The sequence below is a fragment of the Tupaia chinensis genome, unplaced genomic scaffold, assembly GCF_000334495.1.
Source record: "Tupaia chinensis unplaced genomic scaffold, TupChi_1.0 Scaffold000047_1, whole genome shotgun sequence".
Classification (NCBI taxonomy): Eukaryota; Metazoa; Chordata; class Mammalia; order Scandentia; family Tupaiidae; genus Tupaia; species Tupaia belangeri.
Genome location: NW_006159505.1, coordinates 2,903,579 through 2,914,446, shown reverse-complemented (window position 1 = coordinate 2,914,446; position 10,868 = coordinate 2,903,579).

The window sequence follows — 10,868 nt, the reverse complement described above, 5'->3', positions numbered from 1 at the left end:
AAAAAAAAAAAAAAAAAAAAGGAGGGGGCTTTAGGGGGCCAGCTGGTGCATGGTGGTTGAGGTGACTGAATCTCTCATGACCAACTATGCTGTTTGAGTCCCAGATCCAGCAGTTTAGATGTAAAATTCCTGGATCACTCCTGGTATTTACCCAAAGGACAGAGTCTCCTGTCAGATGCTCAGTCAGAAAAGCGCTTGCACATCAATGTTTGTTGTAGCATTATTCACGATTGCTAAGACATGGAACCAACCCAAATGTCCACGGACAGGTGAATGGATTGAAAAAGTGTGGCACATATACTCTATGGAATACTACTCAGCCATAAAAAACAACAAGGCCTTGGTGTTTGGTAGAAGTGGTCGAATATGGAAGATCTATTGCTGAGTGAAGCAAGCCAGGCTATGAAAGAAAGATACTGTATGTGTCCACTTAATATATACTGACTGTCTGCACTCTATGGCAGAGACTGAAAGATTGGAGGGCATAGAAGCAGTGAGAATTATTATGGATGCTGGAGACAATGCGGAAGGAGGGTGAGAGAAGGGAAGAGTATAGGGAAGGAAATCAGGGAGAAAAAATAAAGAGGCAAGACATATGTGGGACACAGAAATAGTTTATTACCTGTTGATGATAACATGTGTGGTATTCTCAACTGGACTGGTCTGAGGTGTATTTCATGTTGGGTAAGTTCTCTTTACAAGCCAAGTGATATATAGCAATCAAATTTTTAAAAATAATAATAATAGTAATAATAAAACAGAAAAAAGGTTAGGAAGGACAGAGCATTAAAAAATAAATAAATAAAATAAACTCACACTTTAATTCCAAAAATAAATAAATAAATAAAATTACTGGGTCATAGCGTATCTGTATTTTTTTTTATTTTTTGGGAGAGGTTTTCGCTACAGGGCGCGTGCGCTCGCCAGACAGATAGAGAGAGACATAGAGACAGAAAGCGAGAAATCACCCCCCAGGGGGGATGGTCACGCCACAATCCCTTCTCCTCCATTCTCCTCTTGGGATCTTGGGCACGCACGCACACGCACCCAGTGTGAGTTTTAAGCCACCGGGTCCGGGATGCGAACCACGGTCCACTACATGGGAGTCCAGCGACATAGCCATTACGCTAACTGCTGGTTCCCCTGTATTTTTTTTTAAAGAGGGTTTTTACCTTAGAGCATGTGTGCTCACCTGAGATAGAGACAGAGACAGTGAGAGGGAAAGTGAGAAATCACCTCCTAGGGAAGATGGCCACACAGTGATCCCTTCTCCTCCATTCTCCTCCTGAGATCTTGGGCACTCACATGTGCCCCGTGTGAGTTTCAAGAAGCCAGGTCTGGGATTCGAACTGTGGTCAATCGTGTGTGGGTCTAGCAACATAACTGCTACACCATCTGCTGGCTCCTAGTATCCCCATGTTTAATAGTGGATCATCCGGAAAGTAAGGATGCATTTTTGCATATAAAAACATAGAAAAATACATCATGACTCTCTCGAAGACCTAATATTTTGAAGAACTGCCAGACTATCACTATCTTTCAAAGTGATTTCGTCATTTTACCATCCCACCAGCAATCTGTGAATGTGCCAATGTTTTCATGTCCTAGAAAACACTCGTTATTATCTGCCAGTCTTATTGAGCCATCTTAGTAACTAAGAAGTGTTTGTCTTTTTTTCGTTTTTTTTTTTTTCTTTTTCTTTCTCTTTTTTGGGGGAGGGGTTTTTGCTATAGGGCACGTGCCCTTGCCAGAAAGAGAGAGAGAGACAGAGAGATAGAAAGTGAGAAATCACCACCCAGCGGGGATGGCCACACCACAATCCCTTCTCCTCCATTCTCCTCTCAGGATCTTGGACACACATGCACACGTGCCTGGCATGAGTTTAAGCCACCTGGTCCAGGACTTGAACCGCATTCAACTACGTGGGAGTTGCATGTAGTACAACTACATTACACCAACTTCTGGTCCCGACTAAGAAGTGTTATTTTATTGTTTTTATTTGAATTTTCCTAATGACCAATGGTGTTAAGCATCTTTTTGTGTGTTTATCAGCCATTTGTATGTCTTCTTTGGAGAAATGGTTTTTTTTCTAATGTTTTGTCTATTTTTAAATTGCGTTGTTTTGTTGTTGTTGAACTGTAAAAAGTTCTTTAAACTAATAAAAGATATAGATCATTTAAAACTAACTGAAGAAAAAAATAAGTTGAATGACTGAAAAAAATCCTTGCAGTATTTCAGGAGTTTGAGTGGAAGAGTCTCGTGGAAACTCAGTGAACCAGAAGTAACATACTTCTAGGGAAAAAGCCAACCCGTGAGGGACGACAGGAGATAAAATCCTCTTGATGGAAAACTGCACGGAGGGCTTCCCCCAGGCTTCCTGCAGCAGCAGTGTGACTTGACCTGGCCAAGCTATAGTACCCCTTTATTCAGTCAAGCACAAGCACAACCCTAGGTATTGCTGGTAAAGATATTCATAGATATGTGTAATCTATATAATCAGTTGAGTTGTTTGTTTAGTTATTTATTTTTATTTATTTGTTGAGAGGTTTTTGTGATAGGGCATGTGCACTTACCAGGAAAACAGAGAGAGACAGAGAGACAGAAAAAGAAAAATCACCCCCCAAAGGGGATGGCCATGCCACAGTCCCTTCTCTTCCATTCTCCTCTCAAGATCTTAGGCACGCACACACGCACCCAGTGTGAATTTAAGCCACCGGGTCCAGGACTCGAACTGCGGTCAACTACATGGGAGTCCAGCAACATAGCCATTATGTCATCTGCTGGTCTAAGATTTTTGAATTTTGTTATAGGATGCGTGTGCTTGCTGGAGAGACAGAGACAGAGAGATGGAAAGCAAGAAATCACCTCCCCCCCGGGGAGGGATGGCTACACCACAATCCCTTCTCCTCTTGGGATTTTGGGCATGCACACACATGCACCCATCATGAAGCTGCCAAGTCCGGTACTCAAACCGCTTTCAACTATGTGGGAGTCCAGTGACATAACTGTTATGCCATCTGTTGGTCCCATATCAGTTGAGTTTAAGTAAAGAAAATGATCCATAATGGGGGTGGGCCTTACCCAATCAGTTGATGGTCCTGACAAGTGAAACTGAGGTTTCCATGAGGAAGAAAATATTTTGCATGTGAGCTAAACTGCAGCTTCTGCTCCATCTAAGAGTTTCTAGCCTTCCAGCCAACCCTACAGATTTCAGACTTCCCAACCTCCACAATTACATAAGCAAATTCCTTTAAATAAATCTCTTTATATATGTGTATATCTCTTAGTGCTTCTGTTAGGAGAGCATAGCAGGGAGGGAGAGGATATCTTGCCATGAGTCTTCCAACACCAGGATCAGAAATGAAGGAAGAAAGTCTGACAGCCAAGGAGAAGGCCTCAGGGGAGGGTTTGGGGAGTCTGAGGGGAGGGTGTTGAGAGGGTGTTGAGTGTCTCAGAGGAAACAGCACCCCCACACTGTTCCAGAGATGGGAAGGTGCAAACACTTCCTGAAAAAATGCTCCATCTGGATCATCAGATGTACGAAGAGCTCAAATTTAGTCCCTGTTTCCATAATTCTTTGTCTCGTCTCTGCAGTCTCTTGTTCTTGAGAAGCGGAGGTTTCCTGCGGTCTCCTGCACTGTCAACCAATGGGCAGGAGCTTCTAGTCTAAGGGAAATCATTTGGCTTTGAGAAGAACAAATGATTCTCCCTAGGTTTTTCTTCAGCGTTTTAGACTTGCTTTCTGAAGGTCTTTAGCTCTTCATTTAATAGTCGTTATTTGCTCCAGAACTTTCCTCCTCTGGCTTCAAAACATGATCTTCCCGGACAGGTAATTTCTCACGAGACTCCATTTCTCCCACTTGACAAAGTTCAGTCACCTCATTCTTCACTCCTGAAGATGTTGAGCATGTTCAGTTGAGACTTACTTAGCCTGAAGACTTTAGCTCATCCGTCGTGTCGGGTTTTCTGACTTCCTTAGCGATGTTGGTGCGGCATTGATTTCTTGCTATCTTGGGTGTTGAAATGCACACTTGACTTTTCAACATCAGGCACTTTGCTCTTGGCTCCTCTCGTCTGGTCACAGATTCTGTCTTCTCCTGAGTCCGAGTTATTACTCATGTTCTCTCCTCCAGGGGAAGCTTAGGTCTCCCATCCTTAGCTGTCATCCACTGACCTGTGTACCTGCCCTAGTCTTTCTTTTTCTTTTTTTTGGAGAAGTTTTTGCTATAGGGCGCATGCGTAAGACAGAGAGGGACAGAGAGACAGAAGGTGAGAAATCACCCCCGGGGGGATGGCCACAATGCAATCCCTTCTCCTCCATTCTCCTCTTGGGATCTTGGGCACACACACCTGGCGTGAGTTTAAGCCACTGGGTCCGGGACTTGAACCGCAGTTGACTACATGGGAATCCAGTGACATAGCCATTACACCAACCGTTGGTCCTGGTCCTAAGTCTTTCTTCTGTTGCCTATAATATTAGGCAACAGAAGAAACATTTGAGAGGTTTTTGCTATAGGGTGTGTGCATTCACCAGAGAGACAGAGACAAAAGGACAGAAAGAGAGAAATCACCCTCCGGGAAGATGACCATGCCACAATCCCTTCTCCATTCTCCTCTCGGGATCTTGGACACGCATGCACACGTGCCTGGCGTGAGTTTAAGCCACCGGGTCCAGGACTTGAACTGCGGTCAACTACGTGGGAGTTCAGTGACATAGCCATTACGCTAACTGCTGGTCCCAAGAAACATATTTTTCTATTTAAAAATGTGTCATGACTTTCCCAACAACCTAATAGTTTTAAGTTAGTGTTTGCTTTTCCCATTTGTGTTTTTACGGATTTCCTTTAGGCTTCTATGGACAAGATCCTTCTCCCAGTACAAGACAGCAGCTCCCCTTGACCTGAATGTTGAGGTTTTTTCTTTAGCAGCTGGTTTGCTATTAAGCATACAACGGACCAGCTCCCAGAGTTAGGCGTGTCCTGGGCGATGGGCACTTGAGGCCTTTATCTTCTCTCATTGCAAGGAGAACCTTGACAAGAGCTTTCATTTTACTAGAAACCACTGCTTAATTGCTAGTAGAGTGTTTCTGATTCCCAGTACAGAAAACCTTTTCTTTTTTCCCCCCACTAGCTGAAAACCAAGAAAATGGTTAACTCTCATATTGTCACACCTCACGTTGACACTTCCCCTTTGGTGCCCAGGAGAACAAAACTCAGTGTCACGTTGCCAGGTATTTCTGCATAGAACTTTGCAGCACCTTCGAAGCCTCTTGCAGTATGGAGATGTGGTGGGATAAGAACCCCTGTGGTACCTAGGCCGCCCAGATTCTCCCTTGTCACCAAGTCCAGGTGGGCCATGACACACTGTGGAGAACACTGAACGAGGTTCCAGCCAGGACCAGGCCTGGGCATGACACCTGGGCATCGGTGAAGGGGAAGGGTGAGAGGTGACAGGATTGATCTAACAAAGAGCTTACACACCCTCGACCTTGTCTGGAAAAGCTTCTTTTCTCTACAGGAAGGTCTTTTTGTGGCTCTGTCAGTCTCAGCTTATCCTCTGTGCCTGCTGTTCCCTCTGCCTGGAAGAGGCTTCCTCTTGCTGCCCACGTGGAGAACAAGGCCCATCCTGTAATTACTGGGCCTCTTCAACCCTGCGTCTCCAATGCCCAGAAGAAGGCCTGGCACAGAGCAGGTGCTCAGTGTTCTGCACGTTTGTGGAGAGCACTAATGAACGAATGAGAGAAGGAAGGAAGGACAAAGCCATCTTCTGCCACCCTTGAAGATTCACGTACGATGCTCCATTGACTCGGCAGAGGGTTCCCTTCGAAAGCTCAGACCTTCGTGTAGGACGGTGGAGAGAAGAGAAAGCAGTGCCTGCTGCAGCCCGGGTTCCTCTCCCACCTCCACTCCCGTTCTTGCCACCCACATTGAGAGACTTTGAGCACGTTGCCTAACCACTCTGAGTCACCTTTCTTCTTCTGCAAGCGGGGACAGCACTATGATCCAGCAGGCAGGTAACGGATTCAATACATCATAGGATACTTTAAAAAAAATTTGTCATAAATCACGTGCAGTTGCCAGAGAGACAGAGACAGTAAAGAAAGCACTCCTCAGGGAGGATGGCCACACCACAATCCTTTCTCCTCCATTTTCCTGCCAAGATTTTGGTCACACACACACACACACACACACATGTACCCAACGTGTTTTACAAGCCACCAGGTATGGGATTCAAATTGCTGTCAGCCATGTAGGATCCAGCCGCTTTAACCACCAGACCTCCCTAGTCTCTCTCTCAGTCTCTGTCTCTGGTGAGCACATGAGCCTTATAGAAAAAAGAAAAATTTTAAAAAGGAGCTTCAGATTGTCAGCCTCTTTTCCTTCATCCCCTCCTCTGATACTTGGTCCCCATAAGCCTGGCTCAGCAGTTCTTCAATGCCTTTGCACAGTTATTTTGAGGCAGGAAGTTGGGGGGACTTTTATAGCTGGCTCTTCTGGTGGGTCTCACCCAGCAAACTCACAGCTGACGTCTTCTCTAAACTTCTTGGAAGCAAAATTATCAATCTTTTTAAAAAAAATCTACTCTTAGTATAAATATCTAGAGACAAAAATGGAGGGGCGATTACATTTATAATAGCAACCAAAACTTCAGAAAAGTATGGAATGTATGTCTTAGTTAGGGCCGGCAGGTGGCATGGTGGCTAAGGGCACTGCACTCCCACATGGCCAACCGAGGCTCAGGTCCTGGACCTCGTGGCTTGCTTTCTCACTTTCCCTCTCTCTCTCTCACTCTCACTCTGTCCCTCTTTGGTCAAATTTAAGAAATAAATAAATAAATAAATAAAGTTAAAATAATTCTTAAAAAAAGAACATATGGTCTTAGTCCACTTTCTACTGCTATACTAGAATTCTCGAGACTGGGTAATTTATAAACAATAAATTGTCTCATCACTCAGTGAGACAATCAGTCCATCACTGTGGAGGCTGAGAAGGCCAAGAGCACCAGCATCTGGCGAGGGCCTTGCTGACGCATCATCCCAAGGCAGAAGGTGGAAGGGCATACTTTTTAAGCTGCTGGGTCTGGGGCTTAAACAGTACAGTTGGCCATGCGCGATCCAGCCACCTCAACCACCGTGCTGCCGGCTGGCCTCCAAGCGCCCTTTTTCTTTATTTTCTCTTTCTTTCTTTCTTTCTTTCTTTCTTTCTTTCTTTCTTTCTTTCTTTCTTTCTTTCTTTCTTTCTTCTTTCTTTCTTTCTTCTTTCTTTCGGGTTTCTACCATAGGATGTGCACACTCGGCAGAGAGAGACAGAATGAAGGAAAATGAGAAATCGTCCCCTAGTGGGAATGGCCATGCCACAATACCTTCTCTTCCATTCTCTCCTAGGGATTTTAAGCACACATGCACATGCACCCAGAGTGATTTTCAAGCGGCCAGGTCTGGGACTTCAACTGTGATTGGCCGTGTGGGAATCCAGCACCTTAACCACCAGTCTACCAACTGGTCTCCAAATGCCCCAATTTTAAAAAAGACATTAAATTCACCTATGAGGGCAGAGCCCTCAAGGCCTAGTCACCTCCTAAAAGTCCTACTTCTTAATACCATTAGAACAGTATTAAATTAAATAAAACATGAGTTTTTTGGGGTTTTTTTTGGGGGGAACACTCAGACCATAGCAATCTATATACACAAAGTCTTACTGAAGACTTTATATAAAACAGAATTTAAATTAATGAAAAGACTTTATAAGGATCAATTCTCCAAAATTAGTGTATAAATTTAATGCAATTCCAGCTAGAATATTAATAAATATCTACATCTTGGGGAGTGGGTATTGCTAAAGAAAGTACAAGAAAGCAGAAGAGAGGAGGAGACTTGCTCTTCAGGAATCAGGACTGACTGGAAAACCACTGTAAACAGAGCAATCAGCGGCAGAAACTCCTAGTTCCCCCCTAAAACTCACTCTTCCTTTGGGAACCCTAGGTTTTCATCTGGGCACACAGCCACTGGGAATGTAGACCACATCTCCCAGACCATCTTCCTGCTCAGAGTGGCCATGTGAGTAAGCTCTGGTGAATGAATTATAGGCAGATACGGAGGTGTGGTATGACTCCCACTCAGACTGTCCTGTGTGATTCAGAAAACGTCCTTAGAGGGAGAAACACCCCTTTCTTTGTCTCTCTCTCCTTCTGTTGAAAAGCAGCCATTTTGACTAGAGGTTGAGTAACCATCTTTGCCATGAAAGGAAAGGCCCACGTTGAGGGTGATAGAACCAGATAGAAGGACTCTGGGTCCCTGGAACTGCATGAGCCAAACCAGCTCCACACTCCTTATCCCTGGGTTTGATTTATGTGAGAGAGGAATAAGCTTCTATTTAGCTCTTTGTAAAGAATTATTTTATTTAACTTCATTCATTATTATTATTATTTTCCAGTTTGATCAGAGAGAGACAGAGAAAGAGAGAGGGAAGGTGAGAAAGCAAGTCACCAGGTTCAGGACTCGAACCGCAGTCAGCCATAGTGGGATTCCAGTGTCTCTAACCAACATGTCACCTGCAGGCCCAGCTTCTATTTATCTTAAGCCACTCTTGCTTTCATTTTTCTGTCATTCATACACAAACCTGATTTTAATTGATGTGAAATTTGGTACCTGGAAATAGGGCACCATACCTGACATAACTGAAATGCTGAATTAACGAATGCAGTTGTATTTCAGGTGCAAGCACTCGGACACTGCAACCCGCAAAGTCTGTGATTCTTGTTACACAAGAGTGAGATATCTGACCCAAACCTTGTGCTTTAGTTACTGTTTTCATGTAGCAAAACACCTCTAAATGTAATGGGTTAAAACTAGCATTTCATTCTCTCTCACCAGTCTGTAGGTTGAGTGTGGTCAGCTGGGTGGTTCTTCTGGCTCCCACTGGGTTCTTTCACGAGCTTGTAGATGGATGATGGCTGGAGATGGAGTATCCAAGGTGGCTTCACTTGTATGTGTAGCATTTTGGTGGGATGGCAGAAGGCTGTGACCTCTCTTTCCATGACTTGGACTTCTTTATGTGATGGCCAGACCCCAAGAACATAAAAGTGGAAGCTGCTACATCTTCTTAAGTGCAAGCCCAGAACTGGCAAGTGTCGTTTCTGCCTTATTCTAACGGTTTCAAATGAGTCACAGGGCCAGCCCATGTGTGCACGGAGGGTCCCACACAAGGTCGTGCATACTGGAAGATGAGCTGCATCTGGGGTAATCTTCAGACACAGCTACGCCACCTCAGAAGGCAGCTCACAGGCCGCCTGAGGTTGCCACGCGGTGTAGCCATGTAGGAATGGTAAGAAAATTCAGTGTTCCTGTTTTCTGGCTTCTGCTTGCTACTTTGACCAAAGTTCTGTGAGAGAGAAATAGAGAAGATCAAGTCAATGTTAGCTTCTCTGTACAGCTTTACTAAGGGAGGGGCCCTGCCATACCCTGTCATCTAGGTTGATGGAGAATCCTGTCATTTTGAGTTTTGCAGAATCGAAAAAGCCATGATTGCTTCTGCTCTGAAGCAGTTATAAGTGGTAACTGCAAAGTGGCGGCCTTAGCAGGAATTTAGTCTGGTGCCCTTTTTAGAAAAGCTGTGAGCCTGCTGGCAAAGAAGGAATTAAGGATGATACTTTCCCACTCAAGCCTGTCGTGTCCAATGGCCTGCAGAAAACCATCGGTAAGTTGGGGAGAGTGGCTAGTAAGTCTCAAGGCTTGAAAACGGGGTCTAAATAAAATGTTTGGCTGTGGCTTTTCACTAGAACCGACTAGAACAACACTGACCTAAGATCTACTAAATTTTCCCAGGAATTATGCTCTCAGTGAAACCCCAGATCCCACCCACAAGAGCTAGTGAATGCTCAGCTCTCAAAATACTCCTTGGGCTGGGACCAGCAGTTGGCATAATGGCTATGTCGCTGACTCCCATATAGTCGACCATGGTTCGAGTCCCAGACCCGATGGCTTAGACTCACGCTGGGCGCGTGTGCGTGCGTGCCCAAGATCCCAAGAGGAGAATGAAGGAGACGGGATTGTGGCATGGCCATCCCCCCTGGGGGGTGATTTCTCGCTTTCTGTCTCTCTGTCTGTCTCTGTCTTTCTGGTGAGTGCATGTGCCCTATAGCAAAATCCTCTCAAAACAAACAAACAAAAAACCCGAAAAACAAAAACTCCTTGGGCTCTAGATCCTGCTTTACCAGGAAGCAGACTGGCAGGACAAATTTCTTTCTTTTTCTTTTCTTCCTCTCTTTCTTTCTTTCTTTTTTTTTTTTTTTTTAAGGCTTTTGCCATAGAGAATGTGCACTCATCAGAGAGGAGAGACAGAGAGATACAGAGAAAGGAAAAGTGTCACTCATCAGAGAGGAGAGACAGAGAGATACACAGAAAGGAAAAGTGTGAAATCACCTCCCTGGGGGGATGGCCACACTAATCCTTTCTTCTCCATTCTCCTCACATGTATCCACATGTATCTTGCGTGATTTTCAAGCCACTGCGTCCACTCACACAGTGGTCGGACACATGGGTGTCTAGCCACCTTAACCACTATGCCACCTGCTGGCCTCAAGCAAGGATGAATTTCCAAGAAGGGCATGTTCTCCCCCATTCCTCCCAGTCCAAGGCTGTCCAGCCTTGGACTCAAGTGGGGCCTCTCAGGAACGTGGTGGATCTAGGGATCGAGCCAGGATTGCTGGCTGACTCATCCATTTAGCCAAACTTTATGGACTGCTACCACATGCAGGGTTAGCTAGGGGCACAGCTGGGGAGGGGCTGGGAGGACCCCTGCTCACTCAGATTCATCAGCCACAGCGGTGTCTACTTGGAGAGGTTCCTCCAAAGGACTCAGAAGTTTGCA